Below are 26,076 nucleotides of genomic sequence, written 5' to 3' on the forward strand. Positions count from 1 at the left end.
TGTTGAGTAAATAGGCAATTTCTCGATTAAATTAATCCACGAGTAAATCACTAGCATGGCATTGACACATATGATCGCATACTGATATTCAGTCAAAGTTGCACATACTACGCTAATTGCAGAAAGATCTACGTATAACGCTAGCATGGCTAAAACAGAAAATAGTAGGAGCGGGATAAACGAGTTATACCCTCCAGTAGGCCATGCAGAGGCCGCGGCTTTGGTGGCAGCAGCGGCGTCCTCGGCGGCCTTCTTGTCAGCTTCAGCTTTCTCGGCGGCGGCACGTTCGGCGTCGGTGGACATGGTGATGATGAAGGCGACGCGGACGTAGAGGAAGTAGACGATCGGAAGTGAGCAGTCGCGTAATCGCTGCCCAAAAACCTATTCGCCCCTCACCCCGTACAGGAACCAGAAGGGCGTGGTTTCGGAGACCTGCTCTCCCGTCGACCGTGTACGCGGCGGACGGGATGGAGTCACCGGCGGCAGCAGCAGCAAGGGAACGACGGTGGGCGTGCGCGTGGAGCAGATGTGATCTGTTCGTAGCGGCTAGGGTTAGGAGACACCGCACACTTATAGGCGCAGCCGCGTGGAGAGACGTGGGCTCGACCCACGTCCGAGTCCGTGACAGCCCACGATCCGACGTCTCAGATCGTGGCCCAGCTGTCAGAAAACTCTCCGTTAGTGACTGGCAAAAATAAGCGCGTAGGTGTAAGCTCGGCTCGGCTCAATCCCGCAACCCGCGGCGCGGCGCGGCGCGTCGTGACGAGGCGTGGCGTGGCGAGACGGAGGAGGAGTGCGCGAGGGCCTCTTCTCTTCTCAAGCTCCAATAGCATGTAGAAGAGAAACCCTTATAAGGAGGTCCAACTCCTCTTCCACTTCCGGGGTGGGACTAAACTTCCCACTACACCTAGTGCCATATAACCCACATGGGCCCTTAGAGATTTTTCAGAAATTGCTACATGGGCCTAGAGCCCATCTCAAATTTCAGCAATCCCCCACCAGATCTTGAGGGCCCATTGTGTCCTCTGTTCCAATTACTATTTCGATATACCAGTGTTTCAGTGAAGACCTGTTAAGGTTGAGCTTCACCTAGAGCAAGTAGCTACACTCCTTCACAACTGAACAATGGACTATGCCTTGAATTGTCAGTTTGGCGTAAAGAAGTTTCACCACATGTCTCACTAGTACTGGGCTGCCGAAGGCTGACCCCTCGGGTGGAGCATATAAGTCACACTCCTGGCCTATTCATGAGCTTACTAGAGATCACCCCAATCTCATAGACTGTGACCAGCAGTCGGACTCATATAGGTGTGTTCCTCCAAAGATCACTCTGTAGGATAGCATCTTGCTCATATAAGCTTCGGAACACATTAAGACAGTAGTCATCCTACCATACAGTATCGAGAGTATTGCATCTCCAACGGAGTGGGTTAGTATATTTACTCTCCTCAGTTCACCACTGGCTTGTTTTCCCAGGTCCTAATTCACGGGATCTCCGATCACATAGGTTGGGTTACTACCATGGCAACTCATGTGGGTCTCATACCCATCTCCCTCGATGCATTATCTATCACAACACGTGATAGCACTTTCGTAAAGGGATCTGCCAGATTCTTAGCCGTATGGACATAGTCCAACGCTATCACTCCGGAGTTTCTTAATTTTCTGACAGCTTTTAATCTCATTCTTATGTGTTTGGTGGACTTCATGTCGTTCTTTGAACTCTTCACCTTGGTGATGACAGTCTGATTGTCACAGTTCATAAGGATAGCCGGAACTGGTTTATCAACCAATGGCAAGTCCATCAAAAGATCTCGAAGCCATCTCGCTTCAACACCAGATGTGTCTAATGCCGTTAATTCTGCTTCCATTGTCGATCTCGTTAAGATCGTTTGCTTGCAAGACTTCCAGGAAACAGCGCCACCTCCAAGAGTAAACATATACCCAGTTGTAGCCTTCATCTCATCAGCATCAGAGATCCAATTTGCATCACTATACCCTTCAAGTACCGACGGGTCTCCGGTATAGTGAAGTCCATAGTTCATAGTACCTTTCAGATAGCGCATGACTCGTTCAACAGCATGCCAATGTACATCAACCGGTTTGGAAACAAACCAGCTCAGTTTGCTCACAGCAAACGCGATGTCGGGCCTCGTTGCGCTCGCTAGGTACATCAGTGAACCAATGATTTGAGAGTATCTCAACTGATCTATAGCCGTGCCTTTGGACTTTCGAATCAACACGCTAGTATCATATGGTGTTTGAGATGGTGTGCAATCCCAATATCCAAAACGACTCAACACCTTCTCAACATAGTGGGATTGCAGAAGTGTAATCCCACCCTCATTATCTCTTAGTAGCTTGATGTTCAAGATAACATCAGCCACACCAAGGTCTTTCATCTCAAAGTTCTGAGACAAAAACGACTTGACCTCCTCAATGACTTTGAGGTTGGTTCCGAATATCAGTATGTCATCAACATACAAGCACAGTATAACTCCTTCGCCCCCACCATGGCGATAGTATACACATTTGTCAGCCTCATTAACAACGAAACCAACAGATGTCAGAGTTGTATTAAACTTATCATGCCATTGCTTAGGTGCTTGCTTCAGGCCATATAAAGATTTCAGCAACCTACACACCTTTCTTTCCTGACCATCTATCACAAAGCCATCTGGGTGTTGCATGTAGATTTCCTCTTTTAGCTCTCCATTCAGAAAAGCCGTCTTAACATCCATCTGGTGGACGAGAAGACCATGCGAGGCTGCCAACGAGAGTAATACTCGAATGGTGGTCAGTCTAGCTACAGGTGAATAAGTGTCGAAGTAATCTTCCTCTTCTTTCTGGTCATAGCCCTTGGCCACAAGCCTAGCCTTGTACTTTTCAATTGTACCATCGGGCCTAAGCTTCTTCTTGAACACCCACTTACATCCTAATGGTTTGCAACCATAGGGACGTTCAGTGATCTCCCATGTCCCGTTAGCCATGATGGAATCCATCTCATTACGGACCGCATCCTTCCAGTAGTCAGCTTCTGAAGAGGCATACGCTTCTGAAATAGAAGTGGGAGTATCATCCACGAGGTACACGAAGAAATCATCACCAAAGGTCTTTGCAGTCCTTTGTCTCTTGCCCCTACCAAGGGTTTCCTCATCATCCTCCTCCGGATTTTCATCATGTGTTTGTTCATAATATTCCATAGGGATGGCAGGTTCAGGAGTCTCCTCAGATTCCTGTCTAGAAGTGCTTTGCATATCTCTCATAGGAAAAGTATCCTCGAAGAATGTAGCATCCTTAGACTCCATAATTGTACCGACCTTCTGGTCAGGTACCTCAGATTTCACTACTAGAAATCTATAGCCAACGCTGTTCTTAGCGTAGCCCAAATTAACGCAGTCCACAGTCTTGGGTCCAAGCTTACGCTTTTTGGGGATCGGCACATTGACTTTCGCCAGACAGCCCCAAGTGCGCAAGTACGAGAGTGTTGTCCTCCTCTTTGCCCATTTCTCATAGGGAGTGATCTCATTATCCTTTGTCGGAACTTTATTCAGGACATGACATGCCGTCAATATAGCCTCCCCCACCATGCCTTGGATAAACCCGATGTATCTAACATGGCGTTAACCAAATCAGTTAGAGTACGGTTTTTCCGCTCGGCAACCCCGTTTGACTGGGGTGAATAGGGAGGCGTCCTCTCATGAATAATGCCGTGTTCCGCACAGAAGGAATCAAACTCACTCGAGAAGTACTCTCCACCACGATCTGACCGAACTCGTTTAATTTTCTTTTCAAGTTGATTCTCAACTTCTGCCTTATAGATTTTAAAGTAGTGTAGAGCCTCATCTTTAGTATTTAACAGGTACACATAGCAATATCTAGAGGAATCATCTATCAATGTCATGAAGTATTTCTTTCCACCTTTAGTCAACACACCATTCATCTCACAAAGATCAGAATGTATGAGTTCTAATGGTGCCAAGTGTCTCTCCTCCGCGGCCTTGTGAGGCTTGCGAGGTTGCTTAGCTTGCACACATGAAAGGCACTTAGAGCCTTTGGCTAAAGTAAAACTCGGGATTAAATCCAACTTGGCTAGCCGCGTCATAACACCGAAACTAATGTGACAGAGACGTGAATGCCAAACCTCAGATCCATTAACATTCGAATGAACATGGTTCACGACTTTATTACAAAAATCTGCGAGGGAAAGGCGGAACATCCCTCCGCTCTCATAACCTTTTCCAACAAAGAGTCCATATTTCGTAACAACTAATTTATTAGACTCGAAAACCAACTTAAACCCTTCTCTACATAGAAGGGAGCCACTAACGAGGTTCTTCTTGATGGCGGGGACATGCTGCACGTTCTTCAGCTGCACGATCCTTCCCGAAGTAAACTTCAGATCGACCGTGCCAACACCATGAACAGAAGCACTCGCGCCATTCCCCATCAATACGGACCCGTGGCCTGTGACCTGGTAAGAAGTGAACAATGACATGTCAGCACACACATGTACACCTGCACCTGTGTCCACCCACCAATCGGTGGGCTGAAACACTGAAAAAACAGTAAATAAATTACCGTACCCAGGTGCACCATTCTCATTGTTGTCCACAGTCATGTTGACGGACTTGGAGTCCTGTCCTGACTTCTTGTACTTGTTTGGGCACTTGTTGGCCCAATGTTCAACCGAACCACAAGTGAAGCAGCCCTCGTCCTTCTTGTTCTTCTTGAAGGTCTTCTTACCCTTCTTCTTAAAGTCGGTATTGTGTTGGACACCGTTCTTTCCCTTGGGCTTGTGGGAGTTGAAGTTCTTCTGGTTCACCATGTTGGCGACAGAAGTCCCTTCGGCCCCTTTTCCGTGCGAGTCCTTTGCCCTTGAATTCTGCTCAACACTCAGATGGCCAATGACATCCTCCACAGAGAATTCACGCCTCTGATGTTTCAGAGTGGTGGCAAAGTTCCTCCAGGAATTAGGGAGCTTAGCGATTATGCAGCCCGCGACAAACTTGCCCGGTAACTCGCACTTAAGAAGTTCAAGCTCCTTAACAATGCATATTATCTCATGAGCCTGCTCCAATACAGGACGGTTTTCAACCATCTTGTAATCATGGAACTGCTCTATAATATACATCTCGCTTCCGGCATCGTCTGCCCCGAACTTAGATTCGAGCGCCTCCCACAAGTCCTTGGCAACATGCACATGTAAATATGCGTCGACCAGTTTATCTCCGATCACGCTAAGAACTGCTCCGAGAAACACAACGGTAGCCTCCTTGAACGCCTTCTCCTGTTCAGGAGCAATCGTTCCCGTGGAGACACCGGTGACCCAGAACACGTTCATAGCCGTGAGCCATAACGTGGTCTTAGTCTGCCAACGCTTAAAGTATGTACCGGTCTTATCCGGTTTCAGTGCAGCGGCAAAGCCACTTGCCGAAAAATTCCTACACATAATAGGTTTTTGGATTGTTGAGTAAATAGGCAATTTCTCGATTAAATTAATCCACGAGTAAATCACTAGCATGGCATTGACACATATGATCGCATACTGATATTCAGTCAAAGTAGCACATACTACGCTAATTGCAGAAAGATCTACGTATAACGCTAGCATGGCTAAAACAGAAAATAGTAGGAGCGGGATAAACGAGTTATACCCTCCAGTAGGCCATGCAGAGGCCGCGGCTTTGGTGGCAGCAGCGGCGTCCTCGGCGGCCTTCTTGTCAGCTTCAGCTTTCTCGGCGGCGGCACGTTCGGCGTCGGTGGACATGGTGTTGATGAAGGCGACGCGGACGTAGAGGAAGTAGACGATCGGAAGTGAGCAGTCACGTAATCGCTGCCCAAAAACCTATTCGCCCCTCACCCCGTACAGGAACCAGAAGGGCGTGGTTTCGGAGACCTGCTCTCCCGTCGACCGTGTACGCGGCGGACGGGATGGAGTCACCGGCGGCGGCAGCAGCAAGGGAACGACGGTGGGCGTGCGCGTGGAGCAGATGTGATCTGTTCGTAGCGGCTAGGGTTAGGAGACACCGCACACTTATAGGCGCAGCCGCGTGGAGAGACGTGGGCTCGACCCACGTCCGAGTCCGTGACAGCCCACGATCCGACGTCTCAGATCGTGGCCCAGCTGTCAGAAAACTCTCCGTTAGTGACTGGCAAAAATAAGCGCGTAGGTGTAAGCTCGGCTCGGCTCAATCCCGCAACCCGCGGCGCGGCGCGTCGTGACGAGGCGGAGGAGGAGTGCGCGAGGGCCTCTTCTCTTCTCAAGCTCCAATAGCATGTAGAAGAGAAACCCTTATAAGGAGGTCCAACTCCTCTTCCACTTTCGGGGTGGGACTAAACTTCCCACAACACCTAGTGCCATATAACCCACATGGGCCCTTAGAGATTTTTCAGAAATTGCTACATGGGCCTAGAGCCCATCTCAAATTTCAGCAGTAGATAGGCGTGTTTGGGTTGTAACTATCTTTTGCCACATATTGCCACACATGTCTCACTTGAGTTGCTCAAATTCTTAGCATGTTTGGGTTGCGATTATCTTTTGCCACACATGCCTCGCTTGAATTGCTCAAATGAACCAAACGCACATCTAACTTGGCCAAACTAGTCTAAGTTGATGTGTAGCAAAATGTGACAAGTTATGGATTAGAACCAAACAACCCCATAATCTCAAATGCTGTATAATCCGGTTGTGTAACTCCATATTTAAAAAAGTTCGTGGCAGCTAACCAAATGAAAGCTACCTGCCATCAATCAGCCGGTGAAGTCGCAAAGAACACGATGACTTCCAAATTCTGCCACTAACCAAATTGTAGCAGCTAACCAAAGAGATTGTTCAAGACCGTGTCTCATTTTCATGTCAAACTAAAAGAGCGTGTGTCTTGATGGACATGTTATTCGTTAACGTTAGTTGCGGGTCCCAGTGGTTATTGCCTAATTAGTTGAGTGCATACCGGACACTCTTGTTCCGATCCTCCCCCCTGATATGTTTATTTCCCTCTGCTCCTAGCGTGTGTCGGTGAGTCCATCCATGCTAGTATGATATAGTTAGTTCATTGTTTCAAAAAGAAAATGATAGTTAGTTCACAGCAACATACATGACAATTTAATATTTTTTGTCCAACCACATAGGAGTATATTATGATGGGTTGGCATTAGTAATGTCCAAAAGCTGGCTCAAAGGGGGCAAACAGCCGTGGATTCCAAGTCTCCATCGCGTGCCAATCATAGAGTTAGTTAAGAAGGCACGGATAGATCATAGATCACCACTACTTGTACTACTCACTACTCGCTCAGCTACAGCTTAGAGCTAGTCGTGCGCGAGCGCGACGACGGGCTTTCGTTCGCCCCACTACGCCCGCGCCACCAACCGAAATTCCGAAACCGACGTGCGCGTGGCCGACGGTGAGCGGCGCGTCCAGGTGTCCCCAAAGGCCGCAGCGCAGATGCGCCGTCGCGATCACCGACACTAATCGGCAAAGCCTCTTTGACGTCCAGCTGCGCGTGGTCTGTCGCCTACTTAGACTGGCCCGAAATCTGGAATTGTTTCTATTCCCATCTCATCTTCAGCCGGCCTGGAATCCCACGGAACGCACCACCAGCTGTTAGGTGGACGTCGTCCTCAGTCACCGGTAGTAGATTCGTAGACAAGATTATTCCATTTGTTTACGGTGCCACGGGAACGGTGCTATGGTCATTATATGCTTCTTCTTTGCCGTGCCACGGCTGCTAGAGTTATTTTACTGCTTCTTTACGGTGCTACGGATGCTAGAGTTTATTTTTCCAGTTCTTTACGGTGCTACGGATGCTAGGGTTAACTGCCAGTACAGTACTAGTAGTACAGCCAAACCGAGTTACTCCTCACCCAGAGTCCGTGACCGTAGATCGTCGCTTGCGAGCGCCGTGCGCTGGGTACGTACAGCGATCAGAGGGGGGCGTACGTCGGCGGGAATTGATGGTTCCAGCCTGGTTTCTTCAACCCACCCACGCGTGTGTTGCCGGGCTGGCCGGACGGACGGCTTGCGGCTTCCCCTCTGGCTGGCGATTCCTTCCATCGCCCATAATTCATGAGCCTTTTCACGGGAGGGGTACATCCATGCGTGAATCATAGGCGAGCCGGCCTGTCCCCGCGTGTCGGTACCGCATTAACAAATCTCGTTGAGTTGATAGAAAATACATTTCGCAGCGGCGGCACCGCGGCAGCATATCTCGCGGCCGGGTCGATAGGAGGAGAGCCGGGTGTTTGTTTGGGGGCCACGTTCGTGTAACGGAACAAGAATACTTTGCCGGAGATCGGAATAATATGTGGATCCACATCTACTACTGCAAGTACTCCCTCCGTTCCTAAATACTTGTATTTCTAGGCATTTCAACAAGTGACTACATACGGAGTAAACTGAGTGAATCTACACTCTAAAATATGTCTACGTACATCCGTATGTGGTAGTCATTTGAAATGTCTAGAAAGACAAATATTCAGGAACGGAGGGAGTAGTTGTTTGTAGGCATGAAGCAACGGCTCCAACTTCCCTTTGTTAATCGCATTTTTATTACTGGTCGAGAAGAAAGCTTTGTAACCCGCAAAAAGAAAAGGAGAGAAGAGAAGAAAGCTTTGTATCTGCATGTAGCGCCTATTTTTTTCTTTTGTAAACGGTGATTTCATTAATTCAAAATGAAGCAATGGGTTACCAACACAGCCTCTACATAATTAAGATGTACACACCTAACATCAACACAAATAAATTCACACCGACAAGTAGCAAAGTTATACAAGGCCGAAGATATGCCTAGGCGCAGTAAAAGGAAAAAAAAATCAAAGCAATCAGAACAATGATCAATAAGTTACAACAGTGACCATATCCACACCAATAATCTTAGATGGACGAGAACAATTCTCGAAGCAACGTTTTCAAGAAAAGAAAGACGCTCAAGCGTTGTCGTTGCCAAATCCAACCACCAAATGTCATACCTTGGGGTTTCACCCTGAAAATCAAGTTGTCATTGCCAGATATAAACAAATTAGATCTAGACCTCAAGTTTTCACATCGAAGGTCGCTATCAATACTTGAGAAGCACCACCAAATCAAAATCATCATGTGTTGTCACCATCACTTTTCACGACTGTCGGTGTCAAAACCGGCGGATCTCGGGTAGGGGGTCCCGAACTGTGCGTCTAAGGTCGATGGTAACAGGAGACGGGGGACACGATGTTTACCCAGGTTCGGGCCCTCTCTATGGAGGTAATACCCTACTTCCTGCTTGATTGATCTTGATGAATATGAGTATTACAAGAATTGATCTACCTCGAGATCGTAATGGCTAAAACCCTAAAGGTCTAGCCCGTATGACTATGATTATAATTCTTGTCCCTATGGACTAAGCCCTCCGGTTTATATAGACACCGGAGGGGACTAGGGTTGTACAAAGTTGGTTACAGAGAAAGGAATCTTCATATCAGGACGCCAAGCTTGCCTTCCATGCCAAGGCGAGTCCCATCCGGACACGGGAGAAAGTCTTCGGTATTGTATGTTTTCAGCCCATCAGTCCGGCCCACGTACCATAGTCCGGACGCCCGAGGACCCCCTAATCCAGGACTCCCTCAGTAGCCCCTGAACCAGGCTTCAATGACGAGGTGTCCGGCGCGCAAACTGTCTTCGGCATTGCAAGGCGGGTTCCTTCTCCGAATACTCCAACACAGTCTTCGGACGCAACGAACGTGTCCGGCTCTGCAAAACAAATACCACACACCACCGCAGAGGAAATAATATTTTGCGAGTCCAATCTGCTGACAACTTTTCTGCAACGTGATATCACGGCACCACCCGGTTATTATATCGAACCGTTTTTTCGCCCGTCGCTCCATGTTCCGAGACGCGGTTTCATTGGCACGTCTTGTCGAAGCAGAGATCGTATCCCCTTATTGCGAGATCCTCATCAATACGGGCGTGGGTATCCCAACCGTCCTGTCGGCCGGATTCCTTAAGAATAGGCAGGTTTTAAGGCTTAGGAGGAGGCGTTCGGTATTCATTGCCTTTATAAAGGGACTAAGACTCATCTTGCTTCTTCACGCCAACCCTTCTCCAGCCTCGAGCTCCAGCACCCAAGGTTCAATCTAATTGTTTCGAGCTTCCCAGTCATGTCCGGAACCGGCTCTCAAGGTCGGTGGATGGCTTCTTCTGTCACAGAGGAGGATATTACGAAGCTCCGGGCGGCAAGATACCTGACTGCGGAAATCCCCCACAGGCTTCCTGCTCAAGGGCAGGTTATCCCTACTCCCAGATCCAGCGAGAGGGTCATATTCGTCTCCCAGTTCCTCCGAGGGCTAGGGTTTGCTCTCCACCCCTTCGTTCAAGGGCTCATGTTCTATTACGGGCTAGATTTTCACGATCTAGCTCCAGACTCCTTTCTTCACGTCTCGGCGTTCATTATCATATGCGAAGCCTTCCTCCGTATTACCCCACACTTCGGCTTGTGGCTCAAGACCTTTAAGGTAAAGCCAAAGGTAGTCAATGGGAAACAAGCGGAGTGCGGTGGTGCTACGGTGAGCAAACTTATCAACGTTTTTTGGCTAAAAGGATCCTTCACAGAATCTCCCGACTTATGGCAGTGGGAGTGGTTTTACATCACTGAAACCCGCGGCACCAAGTGGGCGGCTACACCCGCGTTATGATCTGGCCCTCCAATTCAGCTCGCATCATGGATCAATAAGGGCTTGGATTGGGGATCAATCGATGAAGTGCAGACTCTACAGAGCCGCATCCGGAGCCTTATTGAGAAGGACACCGGACTTATCAACGTAATCCAAGTAATGCTAGTCCGCCGGGTCCTACCATGCCAGCGGCGGCCTCTTCGCCTGTGGGAGTTCAATTCGGAAGGACCACGAACCCTTCAGCACTTCTTTAGCACAACGCACAAAGGAATGTGGAAATTATTCTTCGGGGCATGAAAACAGTGTCCGGATACTACAAAGGACATCGGCCTTGACTGCAACCATCCGGATACCTCGGTAAGCACTTGACTCTCGAATACAGCTTAGATAAGCATCTCATAATAAGATACTGAGAAAACCATCTTCTTCCAGGGCTGGATAAAGAAGGCGGAGCGAATCAGGTGTTCGGTTCCTCTTCCCGAAGACTCAGCTAGTCCCGTCCTAACAAGGATGCTGGTCCCGGCGCCATACCAGGCACTGGTGGAAGAGGACAAGGAGGAGAGCGGGGGAACCAAAGGTGGCTTCCATCCCGGAGGTAAACCACACACGGTGTCCGGGGAGATTGAGGCTCCCTCTTCCGAAGACAAAAGAGAAGGAGAAGCTGACATCCTTTCTCCCTATGGTAAGAAAAGGGCCGCCTCCGAAAGTTGGGAGGTAAGGGCTCCTAAGCAAGGCAAGACGCCCCTGTCGGGTGGTTCAGGCTCGGAAGGTGACGTTGTCGCACAGTTCCTTCGTAAGGACAAGCCTCCAGCCGAATCGTAAGTGAACAAAGGTGTTTTAAACATATCCCGTTCCTTTTCTCATTACAAAGGTAACATCTAGAATATGCGTTTTGTAGTCCGGCACACGGTCTTCCTCAACAATCCTCCTCCTCGGGGGACCTTCTTCCAGAGATGATGGAAAGCAAGACGCCTCCACAAGCTTCCTCGCTCAACAGGGCGGACAACATCGAGGTGTCGTCCCGGAGGATCTCTCCCAATTAACAGAGGATAATGGAGACAGCGCCCCAAGGTGAAACTTCGGCCGCCCAGGGTCCAAAGTGTGCAGTCCCTACGGGGGCTAACAATAAAGGCTCCGGACTATCCGGTTTACAGCCGGAGACGACTCTAGGGTCGAGCAGACATATCCTTTCAAAGGGAGTCCGCAGGGCCGTCTCCAAGATTTTGGGGCCCCGGGGCGAGATGTAAATTGACCCCCTAAATTTTGAAAATGCATCTTGTGGTATAACTTCTTAGACTGTTCTGGTAGGTTGACACATATGCTAATGACAAGTTGTTGCAGTTTGGGGACATGATTGCTACTGTGTAATCTTTAAATTTCAGAATTAGATTTATACTAATTTGTAGTATTTGATACAATTTGTTCAGAATTCCCGAAAGTGTCTTAACAGGGCTAGCACACTACTCTTTTTGTTCATGATGAAGTGCAATTGATGAACTAGTATAAATAAAGAATGCTCTCACTCCATTATAAAACTTCAGATATGTGTTAATGAGTATAACATTTAGAAAGATATCAAATACTACCTCCACCTCATATATTTTGGGACGGAGGGAGTAGTAACTACAAAAGGCAAAGGTGGTACTAATGAAAAAAGATCAGACCTTAAAATCTGAACGATCAGCTACCTTGAATAATCTTTGATGCACGAGTTAGTACATCCAACAATAGATTTATCAATCTATGTAAAGCCTGGATGACAATAGAAAGAGTACAAGAAATCTAAACTTCAACAAATCTACTTACCCAACAGATAAGAAATGATAGGTAGGCGGCAGCAGGCAGAGGCAGACGATCTGATGATTGGGTGCCGGTCGTTCGTAGCTTTATGGGAGCTGTCGAGCGGAGCAGTATGGCAGGCGTCCGGTTGGTCATGCGTGATTGCCGGCGAAACAGGAGGGAGCGGGAGCAGCGATCGGGGAATTGGAATAGTCACCACGCAACAATGGGTGATTGATCGGTTACAGAGGGCGTATGGGGCTCGAGCGATCAGCAGGCTTTGCTTTTGACGGGCCTTCCACTCCCCTCCTGGGCTGACTAGTACCTGCACATTGGGGGGCCCCAAAAATTTGGGGGCCCTGTGCGGTCGCCCAGTTTGGCCCCCGTTGTGGACGGGCCTGGGAGTCCGTACTCCCACAGCTGCTTCCAGGAATCCGGAGGCGCCGGATACACTGATGGACATGTTGCGATATTCATCAATCTCAGAGGAGCATCGTACCTTGATGGGTACGGTAGTTGAGAGGATTCTGTCCGCGAAAAGCGGATTGAATGAAGTCTTCATGGGCTTGCTAAGAGGCTTTGAGGTATGTAATGTTATATTTTCGATTGTGCTCTATACGCAAAATGCACCTGTGTATAGATAGTAGCCCCTGAGACTCTGGTTGGCGTCCAAAGGGAGGCAATCAGAGGATCGAAAAAGATGTCCCCAGGAAATAATGTAATTACTTGAAACACAGGCTGTTACCTCCATGACGACTGCCCACGCTACAGAGGTTGCAGGTCTGGAGCAGAAACTTGATGTGGCGGATAACGACATCACGCTTATTAACAGGCGACTTGATGAGGTGCAAGGTATGTGTTGGGGTGGTCAGAGTATGTATATATAATAACATGAGCACGAAGCTAGAATTATATTCTGAGACATGCGTATTCTGCAGATGGTGCTGCCACGGTTGAGACCCTTCGGGTTGAACTTGCCCGAGCCAAGGAGCAAGCCCGGATGAGTAATGTGGCTGCCAAGAAGGCAGCTGATGAGTTAGAAGCCGGACAGGCTGCTCAGCGCCAGTGTGAGGAGAGAATGGCCACTATGGCGCGCGAGCTGAAGGAAGCCACTATCCGGTGTGAATTCCTCGAGAGGGATAACAAAGCCAAAGACGCTGATCTCGACAAGGCCTTGCAAGAGGCGAGAGAAGCACGATCTGAGTCTACGGCGGCTCGGGAAGAGATCCGGCAAGCTGGGGAGATAGCGGCCGGTAAGGCTTTCTTATTACAGACTAAATTCGGCGATCCGAAGTATTCCCCGCTTAATCAAATGTGGAGCTCTCCGGACGCCTTTTTAGACTTGCCGAAGAGCGCCTCCGATGCGGCGCAGTTTTACGAAGCGCAAGGAGGGTATGCAATAAATAAGCTTTTCTGGTCATATTCGGCACGCCGAAGCGCCCGCTGTTGCTGAACGAACAGATGGCCCAGTGGGCCGAGCTCCACAAGATATCTGGTTCTGCCATGAAGGACGTCGTAGTCCGGCTGTGGCCGACTGAGCCAGTTTTGAAGAGTTATTTCGGTTTGGTGCAGCGACTAGTTGATGCGGTGCCGCGTATCGACGCCGTTAAGCGGTCAACATGCATTGAAATTGCACGGATGGCCTTTGCCCGTGTCAAGACGTACTGGGCGAAGATGAAGGCCACCGATATTGCAGCGAAAAGTCCACCCAAGGGCAAGGAGCGTCACGCGCCAGAGCATTGTTTCGAGGATGTCTTAGAGGGTGCCCGCTTGATAGAGGGTCAGTGCTCGAAAGAGATGATATTCGAGTGAAGTGTATTGGAATTGTAAAAACAATATTATGATATTTTAAGGCTATGCCTAGAAGTTTTGGCTCCTCCTGTGCGGCCGTTTTTGTATAATCTGAAAGTTTTCCAGTCGTGGGCTTCAGCCCCCTCGCATAAAATACGAGGGTGTTCGGAAAAGCACTTGATCACTCTTGACCCAACGTCTTGGTCCGTGAAGGAGGTGTCAATGCGGCGAACTAGGCAATCAGACTATATGGCTTTAGCACTTTCACTTAGCCATAGGAGTTTGACGGTGGGTCTACAATATAGCCCCTGGTATGTACGCAGTTATCCGAATACGGTGCGTTACATGGGTGACTAGAAGAACGGTCCTTCGTGTAATACGGAAGGAATCGCGAAAGATTCTAATAAGTCATCGAGTAGTTAACCAGCTCTCGCCGCATCATGACAGTCAGTTTTCGGCTTTCTCTACTGAGGTGCTCATCCGGATAAACCGGGACACAATCGTAGTAGTTCTCCCTTTACTACCCTAGCTGATATAGCGGAACGTAAGGTAGTAAGCACAGGAGCCGGGCAACCCAACTATTGACCAAAGACATGATTCGGAGCTGATGCATATAAGGCCAAACTCGTGACGCTGAAGTGTGCTATAAAGCTGTTCGGACTTGTCGGCAACTCATTTGTTCCCATATCGAGCCCCTGGCAACCTGTGCCGAGGTGCGAGTGTGAAACAACCGGGGAAATTCAGCTCTTTAGAAAAGCGAATACTGGATATGGATTATGTTCACTGGGACCTGATCGATATGTCAATTGCCATTTTACAAATAATGACGCCACGACCCAGGCTATTTGACATGCCGGTGGTCGAAGGCCGAGGGAGAAGGCACTTTACAGGCTCGAAATAAAGAGTGCGGTCTACACAAAATTATTTGGACCTCCTGTCGCACGTCTGTGCCACCTTGCCTCGGTGAAAGGATTCCTTTAACAGGAATAACCTTTGGGTAAGTGTATAAAGCTGAACTCCGAAAGAGTCAGTGAGATGACCAATATTTGAGACACCTGTGATAAAATAGAAAAAAATAGTTAGAAAGGAAAAGAAGGAAATGGGAGTGCTTGTAGGCTTGCCCGTATTGTGCCTTCGCCGATGACCATGGTATTTTAAGTACATAATTATGCATGCGTGGTATAAACTTCTCGTGATTGTGAGGCGAACGACGGAGGCCGAACTGCTAATCCAGCTCTGAGATAGATCGGTTCCATTTAATAGAGACCGGCGGCTTAATGGCCGATGAGTTGTGCGGCTTAACGGGGCCGCTTTGTACTTCGGCTGTAATAGCCGTAGTACGATCCTCTGTACGGAGGGAGTGTTCCGTATTTCCATTTATTATTATGACGCCGCGTGGACCGGGCATTTTAAGTTTTGCGAAGGCATAGAGTGGGATCGCATTAAAACGAGCAAAAGCGGTATGCCCCAGAAGTGCATGGTAGCCACTGTGGAACGGGGCAATGTCAAAGGCCAAGCTCTCGCTTCGGAAGTTGTTTGGCAAACTGAAAACGACTTCCAATGTGATGGTGCCCGTGCAGTGAGCTTCTACGCCGGGTACTGCTCCCTTGAGGATGGTTGTGGTGGGTTTGATTTTAGAAGGATCAATGCCCATTTTGTGGACAGTGTCTTGGTAGAGTAGATTAAGGCTACTGCCGCCGTCCATAAGGACTTTCGTGAGATGGAACCCATCGATAATTGGATCGATGATCAGAGCTGCCGAACCTTCGGGACGGATATGACTAAATTTTGGGGGAACCCACTCTATGGCGTATGCGTCCCGTAGTGCGCGTGTGTGCTCCCCTGTAGGGGTGTGCGTCACATATACCATGTTTACGGTTTTCACTTCGGGGGGAAATTGCTTCTGAACCCCGGTATTCGGCCGGCGAGTCTCTTCGTCATCGCTGTCACTCGGCGGCCCCTTCCCCTTGTGTTCGGCATTAAGCTTGCCGGCTTGTTTGAAGACCCATCATCTTCTGTTAGTGTGAGTAGCTGGTTTATCGGGGGTGCCATGAATCTGGCAGGGCCGATCCAATATCTTGTCGAGATTGGATGGTCCGTCTCTATTTGCCTTGGATGGCTTTTTCCATTGACCGGGTTATGAGCCGCTGAATCCGGCGTTGACCGCTGTGTCTTGCGTTATTTCATTACTATTACGACGCTTGTGTTTATTGTGCTATGGCTTACCATTGCCGTCTCAGACTTCGGAAGTGCCCGGATCGCTGGCGCTGTTGCTCCTACGAGCGAGCCAGCTGTCTTCTCCCGCGCAAAAGCGGGTCATTAGAGTGGTAAGGGCTGCCATGGATTTTGTTTTTTCTTGACCGAGGTGGCGGGCGAGCCATTCATCCCGGACGCTGTGTTTGAAGGCCGCGAGGGCTTCGGCGTCCGGACAATCGACAATTTGGTTCTTTTTAATTAAGAACCTAGTCCAGAGCTTTCTGGCTGACTCTCCGGGCTGCTGGATGATGTGACTTAAGTCATCGGCATCTGGTGGCCGGACATATGTACCTTGGAAGTTATCATGAAAGGCGTCTTCCAGGTCTTCCTAGCTGCCAACGGAGTTCTCTGGAAAGCTGTTTAGCCAGTGCCGAGCTGGTCCCTTTAGTTTTAGTGGGAGGTATTTAATGGCGTGGAGATCATCGCCGCGGGCCATATGAATGTGAAGAAGAAAATCCTCGATCCATACCGCGGGGTCTGTTGTCCCATCGTATGATTCGATGTTTACGGGTTTAAACCCTTCTGGGAATTCATGCTCCATTACCTCGTCAGTGAAGCAAAGGGGTGTGCGGCGCCTCTATATCGGGCCACGTCACAACGTAGCTCGGATGGAGTCTGTCTGCGGTTCTCGGCCCGGGCGTGAGTATGATTATTGCGTTCGGCTAGATAGCCGTTATCGCGTGTCGGGGCACGTCCCCGTGATCCATAGATCGATCTGTTCTGACCTGCTCTACTGTCCAAGTCCTGCGGCAGGTCATATGTATGTCCCGAGCTGTTTTGTCTCTGCCTTTACGGTGAGGTGGGGCGGGCTGGTGTTCGGCTTGAGTTGCCGCTTTGTCCCGACCATGTGGTGGTCGGTCAGCCGCATTGCGCGACGATGGTACGGGCTCCAGCGCCTCATCATCGAACTGAGGTAGCAATTTGCGCTTCGGGTAACTTTTGGCTGGGCGTTTAAGGCTGTATTCCTCGGCTGTCAGGACATCAGTCCATTTATCGTTGAGCAGATCTTGATCAGCTTGAAGCTGTTGCTGCTGCTGCTTCTTTTTCAGGCTCCTTGCAGTGGCTATTAGCCGGCGCTTAAAGCGCTCCTGCTTGAGAGGTTCCTCCGGCACAATAAAATCCTCGGTGCCAGGGCTCACCTCATCCTCAGAGAGCGGAAGATAATTACTACCCTCCGAGTCTTCGTGTGTGGCATGTTCATCAGGGCTAACTTGCCCATCTTCCGTTCATCTTGTTCGGAAGTTGCCTCAACGGGGTCTTCATTGTCTTCGGCACCGTCCGGAGTGTTATCTTCTCATGTGCCGTGTTGATGTCTTTGCTGCGGCGTGATTTAGAGCGGCGCCGCTGACGCCGGCGCTTTGGTTGTATCTCAGGAGGTTTATCCTCAACTCGACCTTCCTTGTCATCGCCGCTATTCTCTTTTGGTGCATCCACCATGTATACGTCGTATGAGGAGGTGGCCGTCCATCGTCCGGTGAACGGTGGGTTTTCGGCCTGCTCCTCTCCAGCATCGTCGTCCATACCGTCGATGTCTTCGGAGCCGTAATCGAGCATGTCGGTTAAGTCCTCGACAGTGGCTATGAAGTGGGCGGTGGGTGGGAAACGAAATTTTCTGTCATCAGCCTCTAGTTCGAACCAGATATAATTCGGTTGTGAGTTCCCCGCTAAGGAGAGTGTTTTTAATGAGTTTAGCACGTCGCCTAAAGGCGAGTGCCGAAAGATGTCCGCGGAGCTGAATTCGACGATCGATGCCTAGTCAAGCTCGTCGTGCGCGTACGCACATGGTTCGGAACTTGTGGCCGGAAACGGGTTCGAGGTTCCGGTGACACAGATCCCACTCGAGATTGGGTCTGTGTGCGGCTCTGACGGCGCTGAGTCTGCGGCTTCCGTGGCGGGGTTGAGCCTTCCGCCCCCGGATGGCGCAATCTACTCCGGATCTAGGGCCAGAGCAGTTACAGGCGCTATCCCCTGGGCATGGTCCGATGACAGATTTAAGTCATGTTCATCGTGGCGACAGGGAGCGGCTGCCGTGGTCTCGAATCCGTCGAAGATCAAGTCCCCGCGGATATCCGCGACGTAGTTCAAGCTTCCAAATCTGACCTGACGGCCAGAGGCGTAGCTGTCGATCTGCTTTAGATGGCCAAGCGAGTTGGCCCGCAGTGCGAAGCCACCGAATACGAAGATCTGTCCGGGGAGGAAGGTTTCTCCCTGGACAACATTGTTGTAGGTGATTGACGGGGCCATCAAACCTCTTGACGACGACACAGCGGAACTCTCAATAAAAGCACCAATGTCGGTGTCAAAACCGGCGGATCTCGGGTAGGGGGTCCCGAACTGTGCGTCTAAGGTCGATGGTAACAGGAGACGGGGGACACGATGTTTACCCAGGTTCGGGCCCTCTCTATGGAGGTAATACCCTACTTCCTGCTTGATTGATCTTGATGAATATGAGTATTACAAGAGTTGGTCTACCTCGAGATCGGAATGGCTAAAACCCTAAAGGTCTAGCCCGTATGACTATGATTATAATTCCTGTCCCTATGGACTAAGCCCTCCGGTCTATATAGACACCGGAGGGGACTAGGGTTGTACAAAGTCGGTTACAGAGAAAGGAATCTTCATATCAGGACGCCAAGCTTGCCTTCCACGCCAAGGAGAGTCCCATCCGGACACGGGAGATAGTCTTCGGTCTTGTATCTTTTTAGCCCATCAGTCCGGCCCACGTACCATAGTCCGGACGCCCGAGGACCCCCTAATCCAGGACTCCCTCAGCGACCCCACCCGTTACACGCATACACAGTCTCGACGTGAGATACCACACAAGTGAAGATCATGCTTGCACAAGCAAGTCAAGCCTCGGCAAGAGGCGGTCGCCACCAAAGGCTCCTAATAGCAAATGTCGTCGTCGCACATGTGGCGGAGGTTGACGAGGGAGGAAGGTCATCACCACCTCCAAAATCCAAATTCAGGGCGCTCCTACAATCCTGCAGGGTCCTCATGATCCATCGTCCTCATCCATGGCGGCATAACTAGTCGACAAAACATACTCGTCATTGTCGCCAGATCCGAAGATCCAAGATCCCCATCACGGTAATCGAGCATCATAGGGCCACAACGTCACATGTGTGCCCAAGCAGAGGACTGCCAAATTAGGACGCAACAGGTCGTCGTCATCACCCGCGTACCTGTAGATGGATCGTGAACATTGGTGTCCCAACACTAGAGATCATCGGCTCGACCAATATATCCCCTTTGCCTCAAGCCGTCACATATAGACCACATCTCTCCGCCGAAGGCTACCAGAGCAAATATCTCCCCACCACCCCTCTCATCAACCAGGGCCAGCAGCAGGCCATTTTTGTCGCTTGCGTACTTGCAGACGGGATCGTGAACATTGGCATCTCAACATTAGAGATCGTTGGGCCGAAAAGAAAATCAACTGCATGTTGTACAACCATCCTCTCCGCCTCAAGCCGTTGCGCATAGATCGCATCTCACTGTTGAAGGCTGTGGGAGCTAAGATCTCCCGCTTCCGCTCTTATCGAGCATGGCCAAGGCTTAGCTTGGACACTAGTCTTTAGCAGCGACAAGGGGAAGGGAGAACGGTGAGGTAGGAGGTGACAACTTAGGGCATCTCCAACGCCAACCCTCAAACCGCCCGCATACATCCGGACCGTGCGGTCAGGACATGTTGTGCCATCCAACACGGGCCTCTATCGGTTCGCCGACCGGTCCAGACACACTTTTTCCCGTAAGTTGAAAGCGAAGTTGGAGGGGGGCACGTAGGACTCCGACACCCTCGGTCCACTATCCTCCCAATCCCATTCTCTTCCACTCCACCCCTTCCCCCCTTACTTTGCATCTACACCCTCCTCCTCCGACGCCATCGTTGTACCTCTTCGGCCGTCGCGCAGGCATTGCCGGACTTCTGCAACCAGCACCGACGCGCCCGCTCGCCTTCTAAGACGGTGCTGTCCACCCAGGTCCCGTCCGCATCTAGGTACACTCCGCCCCATGTCGACGACGTCCATGGCAGACACCACGCCCGACAGGTGTTCATTCAAATGCCATTAAGCCTTTTTTCAAACGCCATGTCGTTTTTTTAGAGTACGAAGGATGACGGGGTTCTCGACCATGAAGGATGAGTTGTTGTGCGATGCATGGTTGGCTATATCCGCGGATTCCGTAGGCAGGAGCAGAAGGGGGATCTTCTGGCAGCGCGTGCATGATTCATATCACGCGCGAAAACACATTGCGCTCTATGACATGCACATCATCAATGAACGCAATATGAAGTCGTTATCGTATCGATGGTATGACTGGAGGCAATGTGACCATTGCGTGCAGCAGCTGAGGAGATCGTAAGTTTTGTTTCTTCTTGCTCTACACATCGATTGAATGATCGTTAAGTTTTGTTTCTTCTTGCTCTACACGTTGATTGATTCATTCATTCATTCAATGTTGCTCTACAACCTGCTCGTGCTGCCGTGATATACCACAACTCAGAGGGCAGACCGCTCACGCACACACATTGTTGGGTGAAGCTCAAAGGGCAGTATTTGTGGGGCAACTTGATCGATCCATGAAAAACTTGTTGAACATCCAGTTAATCTAGTTGAACCATTTATCGTTGGGTTTGAACTATTGTTACTAGACTTATTTGCATGCTATGTATGGATGATTTGTGCTATTTTGTATCCGGACTTTGATGAATTCCGTCAGGATTGCATGAATGTTGTGCGGTATGTTGAAACCTGGCATGAAATGTATACGGATAGTGTAGGATGGCTGGCTCCTACATCCGTTTCCGCGGACTGTTCTGCTGGAGGAAATTTGCGGTCAGTGTTGAAGACGGTCTTAGGTTTGGGTGGCCGGCGGCTAGGATTGGGTCGCACTCTGGATGTAGCGTGTGCATACGTGGTATCCGTATGTAGGAGCAAATTATTAAATGCATCTCTCTTTCGGTTGCCTCCTTAAAGCGTGTGCAGTAAAAGTTGCTTTTGGAGAGCATAGATCTCATCATCTGGAGTAGTAGATGCCCAGCACTATCATGAAGTTAAAGTACTACGCCACACCACGCCTCGCTAGATCTTAAGCTGCAAAGATACCTCTTGGCAACCCACTATAGCAGGACAGGCCAATCCGTAGGCAACACCTAAGCGAGCATTTTTGTATCATGTAGAGGTACTTCAGGGCCTGATGGCCTGTTGGCCTGAAGACAAGGTTCGGCGATGGTTTGCGTTTGGACATATCGCCTGAAGCATCAATCTCAGTCCGTGTAGGCATGCTATTTTTGCAAAATACTACTACTACCCGCTAAAGCAATATAGAGCCATCTTATTTCACGACTGACCACGGGTATAGCACATGACTGTGCAAGCTAAACATATAAAGTAATAATTGCAGCCAATTACCAGCTAATGCAACAGATATTCTACGATTATGACTAATGATGTTGTCTGGTTCAGCTTGTGATGCAGCTAGATTAGCATCTCCTGTGAGTACTAACTTTTTTCTTTTTTTGCGGGGGAGCATCTCCTGTCAGTACTAACAACCATGATGACAATAGATTTTCGGCAATCAGATAAATCTTCACCAGAACTTCTCTGGATTCAGGCACAGCTTTTATAAGGCTATTGCAAGAAAATACAACTTCAACCGGCTAATTTAGTGGGAAAAAAGAAGGCTAGTGAACTCGCTGAGTTAACAAGGACAATTCTCTCCGTGGTTCTAGCGGTTGGCTGCATATCTACTTGCATTGTGGTGCTACTTGAGTACTATTTGTTGAAGATTGCAGTTGCACTCGCTCAGTTAGCAAGGTAATCATGTTTAATCAATAAAGCTCTCTCTTAGCCGTGCAAAGAGGAAAATGATGAGCACTTGACTTAATTATGGCAGGCTCATTGCATCTTGGGAGTCGAACACGGATGCTTGGTGTACTTGACAGATGCCACGTGTCTCTGAATAGTACTGTCAGCGTTGTGGCGTAATCCAGGAGCAGAAGAGACTTGCACACAAGGGAGTCCAGACCAGGAGGAGGAATGGAAACATTTGGAAGGAGTCCCAAGGAGAATCAGGCAAGTTGAAGATATAACAATTAGACTTTGCATCAGTCAAGTTCAACATAAATATACCCTGCTGGACACTCGTCAACCTGCACCTGCATTGAAACACAAAGATAAATGACACAATATGCTATTAAAACCAATCAAGCAGACTTACTAAGAACTAGAACACGCGCGCGGCGAAGCGCGTGGGAAACAGGGGTCGATGTACGCCTGTCAGGACATGGTTTTTGGTTTGGGTTATGTCACCAGGTTGGATCGCGGCACTAACTTGATCGGGCGGAGAGCCTCCAGTTTTATAATGGGTATATTGTTGTATTCAGATGCGCTCTGTGGTTATTTACCGTGCTAATCTATCACTTGTTTCTTCCGTCAAATGTGGCTTCCTTGCAGCAGGGAATCCAGCACTTTCAGGTTTATGCCAATGCTACTACCATTCTTTTTTTGCACTCAGGCCTTACTCAGAGGACGTACTGTTTAACCATATTACTTTCCCTTCAGTTGTCACTTGATTAAACACCAACGCCGCACTTTCAGACCAAACAATCACAGGAACTCTAAAAAATCAGACCATTAAGGGAACACAGTGGTGATGAGGGTGAAACAAGCGGATCTACACGTTGTTTCCACACGCATTACATCACGGTTCCTTAAATTAGTTCCCACATTTTCAAGTACTATGCCAATCGTGATTCTCTTAACAGGAAGCAAAGCGTATGATTTTGGTGATGGTGTCCAACCTCGTCATGAACATAGCCTTTCTATAAGCATAGACCAAAAACACTCCCTGAAGGCTCTAGTTATAATCGGAAATCACCGTCGAACAAAAGCTGGCAGTACACCCATACCTGAAGTAAGCAGTTGGTTCTTGCCTTTTGCACATTTACTTTACTGACTAACAAACCATAACACCCATCAATCAGCAATTAATATCAGGGGAGAAACGGCAGCAGTACACGTATCATCTTTTCCTATAGGAACAAATCTGAATGAGCGTTCATCATCATATGTCCTAATGAATCTACGCACACAGACAGGCCCTTCCAACAAAATAAGGTACTTATATGCTATGACAACCAAAACACTGGCTGAACAACTGCTTCGGTGGAGACCCTTGTAACCGAGAAAGCACACGTAAAACATCGATAGATAGATGGTACATAGCAAACAAATATATGTGCTTTCCTAGAATTTACCTTTTTCCTTGAGCGCTGGCCATAGTAAGCCAACGGTTCATCCTTAGATGCTTCCACAGTGTTGCCCTCATTAGCAGAATCTTCTTTGTGAGGACCTTCCTGAAGCAAATATGTACTATAAGAACTGGTAAATACAAACAGACCAACAGAGCACAAGGGCTAAACGAACCAGGACAGTAGGAGGCGGCGTAGCTTGCGGTTCTTATTCAAGTGCTGCAATGGCCACAAGTAATCTATAAGAACCCTCCTTAACGGAAGTCCCCTGAAACAAACAACCATCAGGACAGCCATAAAATACAAATAGAACAACAATTCACCATGCCAACCGGCAATGTAGCTTGGCCTCTAGATGAAGGACCGTGCCAGCCTTAACCGCCAGGCCTTCTCCATCAGCAGTTTGCTGGGCTCTTTTCTATAAAACAACAACATATTAGAGAAAAGAACCAGATAAGAGAAACATCCATTCAAGGCTATAAACAGGAGTCCCACCATTTTTACTGGGCTCTCCAGCAGCTTCAGCACCCAGTGGAAGCAGCTTATCCACTGTGTTGATGGCATTGCAGCAACCAGCCTCAAGTCCAACAAAGACACTGCTGCCTTTAGGATAAAATTTAGGACCTGAAAGCTATTGTCATCGCCACGGGAAGAATACCATGATACAACGAAATCCACAACATAACTCCTCCCAACCAACTAGAGTTTCTACAGGCACAGTAGAGAGCAAATCATATTTTTCAGACGACAAAACATAAGCAGGTTTACCAACTAACCGATGAGCTACATCACCAAAGAAGATATTTCAACAACAGAACCTTCTCCAGCAGCCAGAATTGATATTTTGTACATGCGCCATTAGCAAATGAAAAATCATGAGCTACAACAAAGCAAACATCATGTAAGAAAGAAAGATTACAAAGACCAATCCAACCTTGGGCTCACAGTTTCTAGGTACTGGAAGGCCTAACCAAATCAATTGGAGACAATAGGCTTTCATAGGGAGAAAAAAATCTCTTATGATGATTAAAGAGGTGCTGAAACATGAACATTCTCCTCACCTTGCAAAAAGTGATAGGCAACTGCTCTGGAATTGTGCCTGGCTCAAGAAATATTGTAACCCAATTGTCCGGAAAGAACCAATTCTGCCTCATCCATGTCATTTATCAATCAGTTTTTTTATACCAACAATATATTAGTTCGGAGAAGGGGCAAGATAAAATATATCTCTGCATGAAGGTGTATAGGGCAAATTAATTACTCTACTTCTACTTCTGTTGAATAAGTGGAATCACCTGCATTTAGAAGGGGTACACATCACTATGAGAAACTTTTTCTTCCCATTCGAATTCTTACAGAAGATGAGCCATAATCCCAAGTTTAATTGATTTCCTCATGTTTCTTACCTTGTAGATAAATGCAGAACTACAGCCACATCTATCCTACCTTACCTCAAACATTATTAGCCCCTCTTTCTCAACTTGCAAATAAACAACCTTCGAATTATGTAGAAACCATCCATCTTCTAATTAGAAATATGATAGAATGAGAATTAAAATTCTACATCCCATTCAAAAATTAGAAAAATATGAAAACAGTCAAGCCTATTTGGTAATCAAATACTTGGATAACCTAATCATGACACCTAACTTAAGGAAAATCCTCACTTGTACATGGATATTTCCTGCAGAACACATAACTAATTTAAGTCTTGTCGCTTGAGGCAAAATTTATCAAGCACTACACTGCACAACACGTTTGTTACAGAAAACAACAGCCATAGGCTAATACATCTATTATTCTCCTGTCAGATGCTACACTGAGATTAGTTGGTACTCCAAATGCTACACTGAGATTGCTTTTTGGTCTTCTTGAAGCTCCACCTTCTATGGGCTCCAGATGCACTTGATACGGCAGTACAACATCTTGCTATTTGTTCATGACTTGTTTTCCATTCATTTAAAGACTGAAAAACAGTTAACCTTTTCTGGACCCTACATATTCTAGCATCTGTTTGTTAAGTACCAGGTACTTTCTTGTAGGCTAAACAAATAATATACAAAATATGAATGCACATCGAGCAGTTTGGTAACTTAAGCATGTAATTAAAGCTTGAAATACCACAAGGCTACTACATTCAAGATAGTCTGTAACAAACCCCATCGGGAATATTCATCATGGGACCAAGTCACCAGAAACAAAGAAGCACGCCCGCGACCAAGGACAGCACGGATACAACATTACACAATCAACACAACAATGAAGACCTAAGGAAACAAAAATGGAGAGGAACAAAATCAAACCCTCAGATGCAGCGCAGGAACACGAATAGCCCGATGAAGCCCCG

Source organism: Triticum aestivum, chromosome 2D, assembly GCF_018294505.1.
Source record: "Triticum aestivum cultivar Chinese Spring chromosome 2D, IWGSC CS RefSeq v2.1, whole genome shotgun sequence".
Lineage (NCBI taxonomy): Eukaryota > Viridiplantae > Streptophyta > Magnoliopsida > Poales > Poaceae > Triticum > Triticum aestivum.